The sequence below is a fragment of the Mastigoproctus giganteus genome, chromosome 6 (genome assembly GCF_048544385.1).
Source record: "Mastigoproctus giganteus isolate SK-2022 chromosome 6, ASM4854438v1, whole genome shotgun sequence".
NCBI lineage: Eukaryota > Metazoa > Arthropoda > Arachnida > Uropygi > Thelyphonidae > Mastigoproctus > Mastigoproctus giganteus.
This window is the reverse complement of record NC_143580.1, coordinates 146,151,374-146,169,933: the sequence shown is the minus strand read 5'-3', so window position 1 is coordinate 146,169,933 and position 18,560 is coordinate 146,151,374. Positions and strand designations below refer to the sequence as shown.

General features: G+C 37.9%; 1 long non-coding RNA gene across 2 annotated transcripts in view; it reads right to left on the bottom strand.

The window, feature by feature from the left end:
* LOC150084639 (uncharacterized) overlaps positions 1-11,720 on the bottom strand; it is a 38,596-nt gene extending 26,876 nt beyond the window's left edge. The window contains exons 1-2 of one of the 2 annotated variants that reach the window (XR_016547092.1): positions 11,509-11,720; positions 7,142-7,220 (exon numbers count right to left, since the gene is read on the bottom strand). This is a non-coding gene — a long non-coding RNA (uncharacterized LOC150084639). Of the gene's footprint in view, positions 1-7,141; positions 7,221-11,508 lie in introns of those variants that run through there. The other variant, XR_016547091.1, reaches the window with a different exon arrangement.
* Positions 11,721-18,560: the final 6,840 nt, after the last annotated feature.

Below are 18,560 nucleotides of genomic sequence, written 5' to 3'. Positions count from 1 at the left end.
CTATAGTACTTAGTACCGTGCTTGGGTTGGAGATTGAGAAGACGAAAGAAGATATTTGTTGACATTGGACTTGAACTTCTGTAGATTGTAATTTTCAGGAAATACGTATGAAGGAAGGTTGTTCCAGAAAACGGCAGCTGAATGAATAAATGAGGAAGATGAAAAGTTGGTTCTGTGGGTTTGAAGTTGGACAGTAAACGGATGTTGGCTGGTGGCGGCACGTGTTCGGACTGTTTTGAAAGAGAGAGCGGGAATTATAGAAGCCAATTCAGAAGAACAGTGCCCATGGAAGTATCTGTAGAAGAGGCATGCAGCAGAAACAGTGCGTCCATGAGACAGCGGGTGGAGAGATGAATAGATTAGAGGTGAATCATTAATTAACCTAACTGCCCTCTTCTGAATGGAATCAAGAAGCTTGAGAGAGGTTTTGGGGGCACCACCCCAAATGTGGGAACAATATTCCATGGCAGGGCGGATTTGCGATTTATACAGAGTGAGCAGCTGTTTGGAAGAAAAGTAACGCCGAGAGCGAAAGAGAAAACCAAGTTTTTTAGATGCAGAGGAAGCAATATTTGTAATGTGCTTGTGCCAAGAGAGATTAGAAGTCAGGGTAATCCCCAAAAGAGATATATCCTTTTGCCTAGAAATTGGAGTGTCACTAAAGATAAGCATAGGAGCAGAAGATTCCTTTTTGCGAGATATAAGACAAGACTGAGTTTTAGAAGGGTTGAAATCAACTAAGTTGTCTTTGCCCCACTGGAGAATTACCTGAAGGTCGGCATTTAAGGAATTGGTAGCAGATTTTCGAGAAGTTGAAGCTGATTGAGCAGGATACGGTTTCTCAAAATGGAAAGTTGAATGCAATGTGCTATCATCGGCAAAACTATGGATAGGATTTCCAGTCAATGGAAGAAGGTCATTGATATACAAGAGGAAAAGAGTGGGGGAAAGAACTGAACCTTGGGGGACACCGGCATTAGTGGAGAAGTTAGAAGACAGAGAGCCATCAACCATCACCCTCAGTGAGCGATCAGAGAGAAAACTGGATAACCAATTACTAAAAACAGTTGGCAAACCATAAGATGGAAGCTTGTTTAGCAGACCTTTATGCCAAACACGATCAAAAGCCTTTGAGATGTCAAGAGCAACTACTTGTGTTTCACCGAACCTTTCCATTGAATTAGTCCATAAATGTGTAACATAAGCCAGAATATCACCAGTGGATCGACACTGACGGAATCCATACTGGTGATCGTTGATCAGACGGAAGGTTTCTAGGTAGTTTAAGAGTTGGCGGTTAATTGATTTCTCCATTACTTTAGAAAGAGTAGAAGTAATTGCAATGGGACGATAATTGGATGGGAGGGATTTGTCACCCTTTTTAGGAACTGGCTGGATATGAGCAAATTTCCAAGCAGAAGGAAAAACACCTTTAGAATAAGAAAGTGAAAAAAGGCGGCAAAGAATAGGAGTGAGTTCAGGAGCACAGGTTTTGAGAACAAGTGGAGAAATACCATCAGGACCTGGAGCTTTCTTAGCATCGAGATTCATCAAAATCCTTCTGATATCCTTTTGACGGAAGACCGCAGGAGGCATTGAATGGAGTGTGTTGAGAATGGTGGGTGGTGTTTTACCAAGATCATTAATACATGAGCTGGAAGAAAAATGGGATGCTAGCAGGTCAGCTTTATCCTTGGCTGAAGTGACAACAGAACCATCTGGTTTGGACAGAGGTGGGAGCAGAGATGGGCAAAAGTTGCAGCCAATAGCTTTGGCAAGAGACCAGAATGCTCGGCTACCATTAGGGCAAGAAGCAAGTTTTCTACTCTTAGCCTGTCCAAACTCTAGTTTGGACTGATTAATAACTGCTTTACAATTGTTGCGAGCTTTGGTGTAGGCAGAAAATGAAACTGAAGAATTAGAAACAAGCCAATTACGATATGCAACATTCTTCTCTTGGACAGCCTTAGCACATTTATTGGAAAACCAAGGTTTAGATAAAGGACGAGATTTTAAAGTGGAGTGTGGGATAAAGGATTCCATTCCTGCAAGAATAATTTCACTGACACGATCTGAGCAAATGTTGACATCAGAACTTTTGAAACAGTAATCCGACCAAGGAAAAGAAGAAAAGAAGTCTCGCAGGTCATCCCATTTTGCATTCTTGTAATGCCAAACAACACGAGGTTGGGAATAGCCATGATATAAAGGTTCCATTGGAGAAGAGACAATCACCAAGTTGTGATCTGAAGTGCCTAAAGGAGCTCTCACTTCGACCGTGTACTTAGAAGGGTTGTTTGCGAGAAAAAAATCGAGCGTATTGGCTGTATGAATAGGATTGTCCGGTATTCTTGTAGGTAAATGAACAATCTGTGCTAGGTCATTAGTAATTGCAAAAGCCTCAGCATCTCGACCTGCTGGGTCGGTGTGACTAGAAAACGGAAGCCAGCTGGGGTTGTGAACATTAAAATCACCAAGGAAAATTACCTCACTGTTAGGAGAGTTGGACTGGAGAAAGTCAAGTTGCAACGAGAGGAAGTCAAAGAGCTCCAAGTGATTAGTCGAGTTGGGAGAACGGTAGAGACAACAGATGAATTTGACACAATGAGGTAGAGAGATTTTAAGCCAGAGAAGATCAAAGAGAGGAAATTCCAAATTGCCAAGTCTCTGACAGGGAATATCAGATCGGACATATGCACAAGTACCACCTTTGAGGCGAAAGGAATCATACAGCGAATAATTTGGGCATCTGAGATGAGCAGTAGTTGAATCAACCGATAACTGAGATTCTGTCAGAAAAAGTACATGAGGTTTGGCAGACTGCAAGTGAAAATGGACATCGTTGAGATTAGAATTGAGACCACGTATATTTGTGAAATGAATTAGGAAGTCCTTGGGAGGTTTAGATCTTTTCGCAGATAAGCTTGCTCTATTAGTTTGACAATTCATGGTGTATTCAATAGTAAGAAAAAGTGGGTGGGACATGCTGTATGAAGTAATGAAATTTTTGGATATGGCGTACATGTGGTAAGAATATACCCAGATCCTTGACATAACGTGGCCTCGACAATGCTCCCCGCATACACACTACTCGGACTCCCTCCAGTCACTATCTGGCAGAGTAGAGGTAGCAAGATTATACACTAGCTGATCCGGAAGCCTCCTAGAGAGTTACCAATAGGTCCGGTCCGGTGTACTAACTAGCGGCCGGCCTGCGAACACCGTTTTAGAGCTGTACCCTCGAAATGTAAGGAATATTGGATCTCGCCACGACGTTCATCATAACCTCAAAAGTCATCAATCATACTGCATGATGGAAGAGATAAGGAAGGGTTGACCGGAACTTAGCTCTAGAGACTAAACATGGGTTCCACCACTTCAAGCCTCCAATAAGCAAAGTGGTGGTATTTCACCGGTTGATGAGAGTCATCTTCCACCTAGAAGATGAGAGTCATCTTCCACCTAGGTGAAGCGTTACTTATTCGAAGTAGTGCAATATCATGGCAACTCGTTGTGAAGGTATTCACAATATGAGATATAACTTAAAACGATGCTGCTTTGCTAATATTCTGTTCATTCAGATTTGGCTATGTATTATTGATGCTTTCGCACTATACTTATACATAGTAATTTTGTCCATTAATCTATTGGCCAAAGAACTGTTCATTTGGACCAATAGCAGTTGAGATATTAAGGGTTAAACATGTATCCAATGTCAGCCCAAAAGAGCCCAATAATAAGTTGAATGGCATTTTGTACAGAATGTAAAAAACCTTAATAACGTTTGATCTAATGATTCAATTTGCATAAAACTTGGTAGTGGTGATACTCAGGGCCTACCGCAAACATTTGCACCAAGTTCAAAATGTTAGGGTCACCTAGAGAGAAATTTCAATTTATGTCACAGTACCCAAATATTTTTAAAACCACTATACACATAGTATGGTATACATACTGGGATCCATTTTTTGAACAAGGTTAATTACGTAATCACTGGGAAACATCCAATCAGAGCACAGTATTCAGTATGAAACAATTGGGCAAGGTCCATAGGAATAACGTTAGAGTCATAATATTTTGTCAACGATTGTATAAGCTATGACGTTCCAGATGGCTGCCTCCTATTACAGGTTTCCCTCCAAAAATCACACGTGAGGACGCCATGTTGTCAGTAAAAAGGGAGGAGACAAGATGGCAGCATAAGAATACATTTTGTGTAGTTAGAGCCAACGATTGTCAAAAACTAAAATTGGCTGGCTATTGGTGGAAAAATGTCATAAAAAGTAACCCATCACCAATATCAGCCACCCTGCAGTCCAAAATAAGTGTCAAATCTGTTGTCCAACCCAGGTTTTAGGAAGAACAAATATAACAATAAAATATTCACATGCTGCTGACAGCTAAGAAATAAAATTCTCTATGGCAGCCATTATGCCATACAACAGTTTCAGAATTCGAAATAAACGCCAAATTGAATCAGTTATATAATGTCAACCTCTCAACTGTCAGCAGCAAAACCAAAGGTATCAGTCAACTCACCCAAAGTTTACTGTCTTCTTGGACATATTTAGAACTAGGGGGATGGCCTGAAAACACAATATTACAATGAAAATCCAGGAGCTAACTAATCAACGTCTAACACAATAGGACAGCAAAACAGATGTCTAGTAGCATACAGAGGAGAAGAATCAGTGGTAGTGGTGATAATTTTTGTTAGTTTAAAAAAAAATTGCCGTTTCTGTTTCTATATTTCAGCTACGACATATGGCCATATCACGTGACATCTCCCAATAACATGCGGGTGAGGAGGAGAAGGGAATAACAGTGAGTGGAAGTTGCCTTCACGTCCTATCTCTGCTTTCTTCCGCTCTTTCTCGCCGAATTACGGGTGTAGCCATGTTCTGGAGTACAACCCTGAGAAATATAAATATGAAACACAGACAGTGCCGGACCAAGGTATTTCTGTGCCCTGGGCAGAAAGATTTTTTAGCGCTCTTATTAAGGATATATTTTTGCCTCATTGTTCTTCTGTTTTTGGCGCCCAAGTGAGGCCTGCTTGCCTGTACCTTAATCCGGCACTGAACACAGATCCAGATAATAAGAAAATTAACACAAGTCTGTGATATCATGTACTGAATTTATTTCAAATTAATTATTTGCCTGCCGTGTTGAATACTGATAAACGTTAACTAATCAGATGACCAGTGCGACTTCTGGGTATGTAGAACAGGAGGTTGGATAGGTTTTACCAGTACCATTAAGTTACAGAATGGTAATCCCTTTAACTCTTAATTCGTGCTTAGCAGTAGCAGCAGCATCACTAATTGTCTCAATTGCCTGAAGGCCAGAGGTGCGAACTGTTAATGAGTTCCCAGTTAAGTCTCTCGTAATCCGTCGTTATATGGAAATTCTCTTTTCTACGGAAACTATTTTAAATGTAATTACCAAAAGAGGAATTCAAAAAATATCACTAAATAGAACATTTCGTTTAAAAGAACTTCGTTAAACGGAGGTCCGACTTGTAGATGACAAAAAAAAATTTGGCGCCCGTAAGCGACGCTTACTCCGCCTACCCACTTGCGGCAGCCATGGTTATGTGCCCCTTTTCTAGGAATCTCTCTTTGAGAAATGCTATCTTCTTTTCCTGTTTCTTCGCTTCCTCCTTTCAATCTTTCAGCTATCGCAACACAGACTTCAACTTTGGTGGAGACTGAGCTACAGTCTCTTCAACCGAATCCATATCACTTTCCCCTGAAGCTTCACCAGGCGAGGACACGACCCCTTACTTCTAGCATGCATGGCCAGATACAGATCAAGAAAGTACAGTACTTAAAAAAATAAAATATATTAATCAAAACAATGACGCTGTTAATTCTGAAACTGAAGATTTAAACTTCAAAAGTATACATAAATTCCAGCAATAAATAAAATAAAGTCTATGTGCATTATTTACAAAATCAACTCATAACTCAAACTCACAACACAAATAATCCTCCTTTCTGACGCTTCATAGTCTCTCAAAAAGGGCACGGAATTATAGTTCCACTCCAATCACCGTCCCACAGTCCGGCTCTACTTAGTCGACCAGGTATCCCCGGTCTTCCACCCCCAAACGACAAGGACGTGAGAACCTTGCAATTATTATATAAAATACAGTAAAGTGAAATGAAAAGAAAGGAAAACTCTAAAACAGTCCTTAGAATTCCAAGTTGCAAATCAATTCAAAGAGTCATCGCAATAAACGCTTTTCAACCAGCCAATGAACACACTTGCCACTGGAGATCGCCAACAACATATAACATTATTGTTATAAAAGCAGTTTGAATCATCCCCCCCTCCCCCGGAAAAACAGTTTGTATCCCACCCTGCCCTAAGGACAACACCAGTCAAGTCACAGTAAATTGCACTGTATGATCGCCTATATTATCTCTCATCTAGTGAAAGCAGTTAACCTCGTGTGTTATTCTACATATTTTCTTATTCTGCTACTCTTGTGTCTTATTCTACATATTTTCTTATTCTGCTACTCTTGTGTCTTATTCTACATATTTTCTTATTCTGCTACCCTCGCGTCTTATTCTACATATTTTCTTATTCTACATATATTCTACAACACGACACAAGTTTTCCCAGTTAAACAAGTGTATTAAATATATTGTTCCAGTTATAACTTCCTGCATTAAGATTTGTCTAAAGCACGTGAACAACGTGTTCCAAAGCCGCAGGGTAAGTGCTTGCACGTGCTTCCGTGATTAATTGTGTGAGAAGTTCCCTTTTACTTTCTAGCTCATTGCAATCACGCGATGAATCCACGTGACAAGGAGGAAAATGGGCTATTTCTTTCACGTGGAATTTTTGAAAAGTCTGTATTGCTTGTATGCCAATAAAAGTTACTATTCCATCAATTTAAATAATGCATTTATCAATAAACGATAAACATTTTATATGCGCTAAACTTTAAAAACAAACATTTAGCATAAAAAATGATTGAAAAAGGGTTGCCATATTTTAAAATCCAAAAAACAGGGTAACTACGTAAAAAGCTTACAAACTGCGATCCACTTGACAATGCGTGCAGTTACTGGGATCCCCGCAGCATCTTATGAACTGCAGAGGGAATTTCAAGATACAAATCGACTCTCCGAACTTTTTGATCGATCACATCTTTTATTTTTAATGAGAGAGACAGAAGTTTCTTTCAGTTGTCTAAATTTCTTTACCTTGCAAAAAAAAAAAAAAAAAAAAAAATTAAAAATTTGCATATGATTCAAAATACAGTATATGATTTGAGTAGTTTATTTTAGTAAAATTGACCGTTTTATGGAAAAGTTGGGAGTTCGTGGTTTTGGTCATTGATACATTACATATACTACTGTGTACCCAGAATTACTATTAGTTTTGACAAATTATGTAAGGAAGCAACCTTACATGGCATCACGAAAAAAAAAATAATAATAATAATAAAATTAAACTGCACTAAACAATGCCCATCTACCAATTTTTCCAGACCTTGTTAGTATCATACCCTGGTCATTAATTATTCTGCGAATCTCTTGCATGAACTGAAAACAAATTAAGCCTATATGCCTTCATCAATATCATTAATAAATATTGAAAACAACAATAGGCCCAGCGCTGAACCCTGAGCCACTCTGTAGTAGAGTCTTTCGCGGTTCAGTGCTTGGACTAATGTTATTCGTTGAAGGCGAGCCGCACCCAACTCTCCGTATCCTCCCATTCAACTATCCCTTTATCCATAGCAGTAAATTGTTCTTAACATCACACTACTCCATTTGCTCAGCAGTCTTTCATTTGAAGCAGTATAAAAAGTTTTTCTGAAATATAAGTACATAATGTCAAAAAAAAAAAAAAAAAAAAAAAATTGCATCCAGTTTTCGGTTACTGCGTCACAGTAGCTAATCAGATTGGGTCAGCAAGATCGTTCCTTAACGCAGGACTAGCTTAAGGTACAACCAAGCGGTTCCCCCGATCAGAGCGCCAAATTACCCGAAAATTCACTGATTTGCTGTAAATTTAAAATCGGAGAGGGCGCAACAAAAAATCTCGCACAGGGCGCTGATAGACCTGGGACCGGTTCTGCCTTAACGAATCTATGCTGTGTGATTTCCGTATAACTGCTTACCTGTTAAGATGGTCCTGCACTATCTATTAACTCCATTAATTTCTCCGTAATAGAAATCTATAGAAGTCGTAATTATGAGAGCATTTCTTTTAGCTTCAAAAATATCTCTTCCGTTTTCTTCTAAGTTATCGTGAAGCTCTCAGTTATAATTTGGTGTATTTCTTGTGTTCCCATACCTGAAAACGTCTTCGCAAATGAAGGTAGATGCAAAATATTTATTTAGCTCGTCAGAAATCTGATCAGGATCATCAATAGTTACGCCATTTGTAGTTTTGCTGCTGAATGCAACATTCTTCTCTATGAAGTTGCGAAGGAAACAAAGGCACATTGATCTGAGCTTCGAGATGGCCAGTCAAGTTGACCAATTAGTGTGAGTGACCCGAACCAATCCAACGCTCCGGAAAAACAACTTTCCAGAACGTTGAATAGGTTGTGCGTAGAAAAAGATATTTCCTAACAGCGACTGCGTAATGTGCTTTCTTTTTTTTTTTTTTTTTTTGGTGCCAGACATCATCTTAATGATATGGTTTGTCAGCTGTGTCACGAACCAATTTTGCAGCATGCCCAGATGTGTGCTAATTAATTGCATTATCAAAGATACAGGTAGCCAGTTACTATCCATCCTAGTCCATATCATGAAAAAGCCTCAGAGAGCCTTGAAAAAACATTAGTCTCAACAGCTGAATTTCACTGGATTTTTATGGAAGAATATACGCATGGATGTAGTGAAGAAGGATAAAAAGAAAATTGTGCCATTTTGGATTTCATTCAACATTACTTGCTACAGTACAGTGCTTCATACCTTATACTGTACGATTTTCTCAAATGTATTATGTATCACGTGACTTCGAATTAATATTCTCAAGGTCGTGCTGGTAGTAAAAGCTCTGAAATATCAGCGAGTAAATTGTAGCGACCCTGACTAACAAATACTATTGAAGACTGATTTATGATGCTAAATGTAACCGCAACTGAATATGGATTATTCAACGAATTTATGCTTCTTTACATAAGCTATATGCACAGAGTTTATGGATCAAGGCAGTGATCACGTGACGCGTCTGCGGTTTCCGAATAAATGTACAGTATTATCTCTTTCTTTTAATATTCATTACTATCACCATAGCAAAAGACATTCCTCGTTTACAGGGTATTTGCCCTGAACTCGTTCTTTGTCACAGTTTCAAGCGAGGTGATTTCCGGGTAGCGAAGCTACCTGATAACGACAGTCACGTGTATAAGAAAAATAATGACGAAACCATTCAGAAATGGGGGAATGACGTAAACACTGAGGGAAATTTAATTTCAGTCATCTCATATTTCTCGTTACACAATGCGAAGTGACACAGGGAGAATGTTTTGCTATCTGTGCGCTGATTGACGGATATTTTATATGTGAATTCGCCGGGTTATTTGTTTTTTCAGATCCATGAATATTCCGCCCTTCTACTGTATGAAGCCTTTTCGGATATCTCAGTTAGGATGGTGTCCACATAACAACAGTAAGAATCTTAATTTTTTTTTTTCATTCCGAAGGTGTACTTTTGATGGAATCAGTAAGAGATATTTTAGTGAATTTTTATTTAAAGCAAAATACGGTATACTGTCTTTTCGCCTGTTCATATGTCTCTCAATGAATTTAATTCTCAAAATTATGCTGCGCATACTCGATATAATTTTGAGAGTTGCCTACAGTTCCGATTTTAAAAAGCAAATAATGCGTTTCTGTTTATGTTCAGCGAGACAGCGAAAATCTCGCTTTAGATTTTATTGGTTGATACATCATCGTTTCATCTGATTAAATTAACAGAATTCCTGCTATCACTTCCGCATTCTGACCATGCCTGAGCGAATCTTCAGTTTATGAAGATTGGCAAAATGAAAAAAAAAAAAAAAAATAGGCCGACTTCAATACGTTGGTGGAAGCGGAAAGAATGGCAAAACACATCTGACTTTTATTATTCCGCTCCTTATTTTTATCATCATAAGATGAGGAAGTAATTCCCGAGAAGGTTACTTCTAAAGAGATGGCAGAGGACTAGAGAAGAAACAGTATGAGAAGTATATAAGGATGTTGCGAAGAAGACCAAAATATACTTCCTTGTAAATATTTTGGTTAAACTTCAGTTTATAGTGCTCACCCATAAATCTGTGCTTCAGGGAGTGATGGGCACGTGTAGCTCTGCCCACTGCTTCTCGCTGATTAGTAGATGTACTACTGCAAATAATTAACAACTTTTTATCATTTGCTTTTCAATGCGTTTAATTCGTCATAATTTCCCTGTTTTTTTATGTAAGAAAATTTCTATGTAAAAAAAATAATGAAAGTTTTATGAAAAAAAATTTCTATGTAAAAAAGGTTATGTTAGTTCGTGCGACTTCGGGAGGGATTCAAGCGAAAAAAAACCCACACCAATCGTATAACATAACCTCTCTTTCTTTCTTTTTTTCTACGGTATATTAAAGATTAACCCGATTAATAAGCAAAAAAGAATAGACACACTGAATTGTATATACAGTATATATATTTTTCTTTTTTTAAACTTGAATCCCTCCCGAAAATCGTACAAACTAACATGACCTAAATTTTTTGTTTATACTCGGGGGACGACCAAACGGTCAGAGGAGTTCACAAGATAGATAGAATACAAGAAACAGCACGTATTCAGTAGTCACGGGTTTGAACCTCGGTCACTCATCGCACGTATACTTACGCACCTGCGCACTTGACCACTCGGCTACGGCATAACCTTTCTGTTTTACTACGGTATACTAAAGATTAACTCAATTAATAAGCAAAAAAAAAAAAAAAAGGATAAACACACTGCCAGCTGAAGTAGTTTTCAAAACGTTTGTTCACTCTAAAGGAACAAACTCTTAAGGCCTATTATGGGCCTTAAGAGTTTGTTCACTCTTAAGGCCTATAATAGGCCTTAGGTAATATAGGAAACAGAAAATCGCGGCAGCCAATCATTCGCAACTACACATGCGTGCCCATCACTCCTTGTCACATGGATCCATAGGTAAGTGACATACACTGAAGTTTAACCAATACATTTTGTAGATACAGTATTCCTGCTGAAATCATTGTCCTTTCAATCGCAATTTTTAAATGTACTTTTGTTGGACGAATAAATGTGCCACAGAAAGATTGACGCCGGTTTCTTTTCTAGTATGCTCTTGTTAGCGTTTACGCGCGAGGCATTATTATTGAAATAATAATAATAACTAATCTGCCACTGTCGTATGATTATAAAATTGAAATTAAGAGATTAAAGTATTAAACAGACCTCTACTGGATTTAAATATTGTGGAAAAGCAATGTTTTAACAAAAAAATTATTATTATTTTTTTATATATATTACCAACTTCAGCGGAAACACTGGAAGGTTCACTGTCTCTTCCTCCTGGATTGTCCTCTTCCCCGACGTCAGGTGTCAACCCAAGAAATACTTCCCACCCCGTTTTCTCCTGGGGATGCTCTCTCCCCATTTCAGTATTTTCTTTACCTCCTCCCACATCCAGGGTTACTCTTGCCGGCATTAGTAAGTCCTAGAGAATTCAAGACAGATTTTTCAGAGAGATAACACTAACCAACCGTCGCCTATTCAAGCCCAGTCATCAAACGTAGATCACTGCGTATTCAAAAAAGACTAACCAGAGCCAATCAGCAAGACATAGCATTCTCTCGAAGCCACTATGTTTTGGCAGTCTGTCAGACTCTAGGAAATTGTTATTGTTGAGAGTGTACAGCTCCCATTGACGTCCGAGTTGGACCAATTACAATCTTTTTCTATTCGCAGCCGCCATCAAGTTTTCCGTGGGGGTGAATACTCCTTGTGCACTTCGTTTCCCGTCTGAAAAACTCCCAAGATTCACTGTTGAAGGCCGTAACACTTCTGGCAAAATTCACGGTATTCTTCTCTCCTGTTACTTACTTTTTTTGTTTGTATTTCTACTTCGTGTTTTTCACTGATGTTTATTTTCGCTTATTATTTGTCCTGTACTTCCGTTCATTAAATTATTTATAATTCACACAGGGTAATTAATTGTGTTCTTCATTCTTGGTTAAAGTGACCAGACGTCCCGATTTAGGCAGGACAGTCCCGCTCCCCGATTGAAGTACCTATTTTGTCTCGCATTATAAAAGTTTCATTTATTGTAATATACCATAAAAGTATTTGTAATTTGGTTCATTTATTTAAGAATATTCCAAGAATGAAAGGTCAGCAATTGTCGGCGAACGGTAACAGTAAAGCACTGTGGTAGTGGAAGGGATGGCTGCATTTGAGCACGCACAAATAAAGATCGGCTAATTGCCGAATTCTGATCGAATTAAGTCGAACATCTACAGATCTTACGCTGAAGCATACAGTACAAACACGTATGCAGGTTCTGCAGCATATCGTGCGTGACATTATACAGTGGCGGACAAAAAAAACTGCATCACTTGTTAATTTTGCAAAGGCTTATGCTGCACCAGCCAAAAAAATTAAAAATTCTGAATTACCCTGAGAGAGAGAGAGAGAGAGAGAGAGAGAGAGAGAGAGAAGAGTCAGAAGTAGAAGAGAATCACCAAGAAAGAGAAGAATGATGATATCCAGCTCAGAACCCCGGGTGTGCCAAGCCCATACTCACCAGATGTGAGCCCCTATATATATATATAAATGGGCCTTTATCACAATGTAGCTGAGTTAGTCTGTTTCACAAGAGGGTAGCATGGTTTTGTTTTTCCTGGAAACGCGGGTTTTTCATCCAAAAAACAACAAATCGATCACAAATACATGCAATTTACACACGTAATACATATGACGCAATACAGCCTAAGTTGCTGATGCGCCTAAAACCCTTCAACAACTTATATATAGTACATACATATAAACTAAATAAATAATAAAGCGGAAAAAAATCGAAAATAGAAAAAAAATCAGTATAGCAGACATCAATACTTGTTTTACGACTGGCATATTCTTATTTTATAGACAAATCATATGTTTTTAAAAATTACAAAAGAGTACTTCAGTACTTCATAGGATGACATCTATACTCCAGGTCCGATTTAAAATGCATAAAAAACTTCTTAAATTTTTTTTTAAAAGGCTTGGTCCCCTTAAGGAAAGCAAGTTTCGTAAATTATTTTCATCGTTGTTTTTATTTAGCAGATTTTATTTCATGATAAATTTTTATCGGCGTCTATTTTTTTATATAGTGTACAGGCAGTTCTCGCTTTACGAGTTCCCGGGTTTACTAGTTTTTTTTTCCTCAAGTATCAACAAAATCGAAAATATGAACATTAATTTCGAAAAATGAATGTTAAACATTCATAAATGCCGCATTCCAAATCACGTGCGTAGCTATACAATACAGTGTACCCCGCTTTACGATATTAACCAGAGACACCATCGTATCGTTAAAATACCGTAATGTGAACCCAATAACACATTGTTTTTTGGTAATTCGTTTCAAGATCTCGGAAGTTGAAATTTTCGCTGTACTGTATATCTCTCTAAAATGTCATTTTTAAGGTCACGAGCGTGACCTTAAGGCCATATAAAAGGTAGTGAGCGTGGCTTGTAAATTGTATTAGTTACCAATTCAAATCATTAAAAGGCACTACCCTTTCATTGTTATCATACGTTCCGTTGTAAGAATCAATTTTAAACGCCTTTGTGATATTTTTCTAAAGCACATTTCTGGAGGTCACTATAAAACAATAAAAACAATTTGCACTTTCCGGTTTATTGGGCTTTTCTGTTACTGCAAGCAATTATAAACGGGTAGTAAACTCGATCTTCTTGCATTTGAGAAAATACCGATAGCTGGAATTGTGTGGTTTTTTACGTTATTATGGTGAAATGTGTTTCCCCCTTACTGAAATCTTCAATCGTATAAAAAACATAAATAAATTTTTAGAATCTTCTCTTCATTCCTTTTTTTTTTAAGCTTCGTAAACTTGTTACTACACGCGAATCGTGTTAGTTGCAATTTGTGTGTGCCGTTAAAAAATGCTTATGCATGCAATCGTGAAATTTATAATTAAAAGAGAAGATTTTCTTGGAAACAAACGCCTCTTGAAACGTTCCTGAAGACGACTCCTTGTGCAACAAACCAACGCGTGCCGAGCCAATAATGAGTGCCGAGCAAAAATGCATCAACGAGTGTGCATTTAGTCGATGATGATGAAGAATAAACATTCTTTAAAATTTGTAAGTCGTAAATAATTTCTCTATTATTATAATTTGCTTGATTTTTCAGGCTACGTTTACATTTCTTGCGATAAATCAATCATTGTCCAAATGATTGATGGTTTGGTTATTTGGGTTTTTTAGTAGCATTAGCAACTAAGGCCATATTGCTCCAGGGCTATGCGGTGGTCATTCCCTGACCTTTCCGCATCCTTCGTATTTGGTGGCCCACGGGTTCGAACCCCGGTCTAATCAAGAAGCGTGTGCTACGCACTGCTGCTATTGCCCATCTGGCCATGGAGTCGCCAAAGCATAAACTAATTAGCTAACTAAGTTCGTTGTTGAGAACGTAACCCCTATTTTTAATCTTGTGTCTATGTGAAATAAATCCCCGCTTTACGAGTTTTCGCTTTACGAGCGCGCGCTAGGAACGAATTAACTCGTAAAGTCGAGAACTACCTGTATTTGACCTAATTCTTCAGTCACTTGAAGTTTCGTGGAGGGTTTGATGGGTTGGAGCTTTCGACTGTGATCCCGGGGCGTCGGATTGTTCATGTACCGAGTGTTGAACACATTAAAAAAAAGTTTTTTTATGCATTTTAAATGATTTTAAATCAGACCTGGAGAGTAGAGTACAGTATAGAAGTCATCCTATGAAGAAGTACTGAGGTAACTGTTTTGTAATTTTCAATAATAATAAAACATAGGATATATTGAGCAATAATAATAATATGGTGTCAAAGACCCTACATAACAGCCCAGCAGCAATAGGTCTCCCAGCGAACACCTACAAGGAACTCCAGAAAGTCGCAATCCTGAACACCTGTAGGATAGTCAGAGAGTTCCTCGACCAACAGTAACACCAGACATAACAACAACCACCCTGTGTACTTAGTAGCAATACCCGTCATGGTGTGCAACCCCCAATTAGGGAGAAATAATATAAGAGCAATAATAATAATAATAATAATAATAATAATAATAATAGCCTATGCAGTCCCAATGCTAACATACTCCTTCGGGGTTATAGATTGGAATAACACCGAGCTAGAGGATATCATGAGAAAGACAAGGACTATGATGACCAAAAGACGCCAACACCAGCCGAAATCTGCCATGGAGAGATTGACAATTGCCCGGAAAGAAGGAGGCTAGACCTCACTGAGCAACAGAAGACAGCAATATTAACCTGAAAGATTACTTCCAGAAACACACAGCAGCAGGCCATAAGGAAGGTAGACATGCGGTATACCTAACGTGACCATTTATTTTTTTCTTCAAAACGGGACATTTACTAATTTTTAGGTAATAGTGTGTGTATTCAAGAAAAGGCATATTTCTTCGTAGTTTTTATTTATTAATGAAAAGAACAGGAATGAAGACGTGAAAATAAATAATTTATGAGGTCTTATATTTTTCTGAAGAACAAATTTGCTTGAGTATATTTGGTGTTGATTTCAAATAAGAATGAAATTCCTGGCAGGATTTCTTAAAATTTACTTTGGTAATTAACATTGCTTTAAGAACTGCGACTTGAAACTGTGTTTTTTCGCTCGTCCATAACTTATTCATAAGAGAAAAGACCCTTTCTACGGGTGCATTAGTGCCGGGCATACATAAAATATATTCAATAATTATACGAAAGTTCGTATGATTCAAATTATTGGTGTGAAAGTCTTTGAACAATTCCACCCAATGACTTTCGGTTGAAACATTCCCAGTGTTCCATTCTGTCACTTTTTTCGATGTAATGTAGTTAGAAATAAGTGAATACTCATCAAATACTTCTGTATCTTGGTTACAGAAGTATTACAGAAGTAATCCCTTTTCAATCAATACATCCCTTACACTTTGAATTTCTTCCCACGTAGGTATTTTGGTTAAATTCGTCCATTCCCCTTCAAAGAACAAAGTGCACTGCTCCAAATATTCTTTGCTTATTTTATAGAATTCAGCAGCTGTAGTTTTCATATATTCTTTGTCAACACCACTACAACCACCTTCTTGCAATTTTGCCATTAAATTACGAACGGAGTGGGGAAGAAACAGAGTACTTTGTTTCAAGGCCAAATTATCTTTAAGTTGATTTATTTCCTTCGTGACTTCAATTACAGAAATACTGACCCTCGATCTTTAACATAGCTTGACGGAACGTTGCTGACTGTCCATGCATAAAAAAAAGCCATAATTCAGAGTTAGGGTTTTCAAAAAAGGTTCTCAATATGTTTGGACATTTATCGATACTCAAAAAGTAGTTTTTTAATGGCTTGTGGAAGGTCTACCTGTAGACTTTGAATGCATTATTGTGAAAATATATTCACATTTTTATATCTATAGTGTTCGTGTGGTAGCTCTGAAAGAATTTTGTAATGAAGTTGCCACAGAGTATCAGAAATATCAGAAATTGCTAGTATAAGATGTAAAATCTTACATGGTTAATATTTAAAAAAAAAAAAAGTGAGATTTATGTAAAATAAAGATTAGGATATGGCAATATGGGGGAGCGAACCTTACAAGTCAAGGGATTAAATTAGACAACGTCTGTATAAGGGGAGCGGTAAGTGGAAAGCTATTAGCAACCTGGGTACACTCGATTCCCAGCTCACACAGACAAACCAAAACAATAGAAGCGCGTAACTACTGCTATTAGCAGAAGGCGGCAAATCTGGTAAACAATAGCGCCGTGGAACATGCTACTGTCAGGACATTTCTTTAATCGTGACAACTGGAGAAGAGAAGATAGTATATACGGAACGAAATGCTGGGAATTAGATTTAAGGCTGGCGGCTGGCTGTCGTGATGGCAAAGTTGTTAGATCGTGGGAAATTAGTCTACCACAGTGTAACTATAAGCGGCTGACTTCAAAGGTACTGACAGCCTGAGAAATTTTACAAAGTTCTCAAAATAAGAAGGGATAGGGCACTAAACGGACACCGTGAGAAAGATTAATATTAGCTCTGAAGATACATACAGCTTGAGAAATTTTAAAGGACGAATAGGAAATAGGGAAAGTTGATAAAATGAATAAGATTGGTTAACTGAAAATTAGAGCGGATTTGACATATGTAGGCGGTACAGAAATTGAGATGAACAAAAAGTGAGTGAAGAGGGGGAGAGAGGTGAGACCCCGCAGTTGAGCATTAGGTGGATGGTTATGGAAATGAGTTAGGCGTCAGATCCCGTAGTTGAGCTGTATACGGGTGGTTACGAAAATGAGTTAGGGGAAGACAAAGTGAGATTCTTGTGGGTGTTTGGGGAAACGAGTTAAGAATGACAAAGTCGAGATTCTTGTCAGAGTTGTAAAAATGAGTTAGAACAGACAGTTGGGTTTTTCGTCGATATAGGTAAAAATGTGTTAGTAACATGTACAGTTGAGAGTTCTGTTGTAGTAGAAAATATGTGTCAGTTCGGTCGTGTTGGAAAAATGAGAAGGGTAGCGCCCTGGGAAGTTTTCTTCTGGAAAGAGTTTTAATAGGTGGAGCGGAAAAAGCGAGGGTAGCCCCTATGAGCTTTCTCCTTGTGAAAGGTTTTAATAAGGTGGAGAAAAAAGAGCGAAAACTGCAGAATTAGTAGCTCGATGGAGGAGCGAAACTGCAGAATTAGCAGCTCGATGGAGGAGCGAAATCCGCAGAATCAGTAGCTCGTGAAGGAGCGAAAACTCGGAATTAGTAGCTCAATGAGAAGGAAGGAAGCAGTGAATGGAAGGTAGCCGAATAAAGTGGAGGAAGGACGCCAGATCCATGCAGCATAGAGTTCCTGATAATTATCTATAGCAGTTCCAGGTGAAAGCAGATGAAGGAGAACCTCAGTGAGCCAAAAATGGAAGTTTGAAACCGCCCCGGAAAGCAAAGGAAAGAAAAAAGATAATAGTAAGTAATGTAAGTTAACAAGGACTGTTAGGAAACAGTATAGTGATTAATTAAAATGAAAATAGTGGTAGCACTAAAAGTAAATTGATAGATAAATTATCTCTGAAGTAAATTATAGATATACAAACAGAGTTTAATTATTTAAAAAAGGCTATTGTAGAATGCAAGATAAACGAAAGATAAGTAATAGGTTAGATTGTTGTCAAATGATTATATAATGTGTTAGGAGGATAGTAAAGTTAATATGAGAAGGTTTTATAATGTTTTAAGGATAGATAATTGTATATAGTGATTGTATTAATGAAGAGTTGTTGGTTCAGAGAGGTTCAAAGATAGATAATTGAATTATAATTGAATTGAATT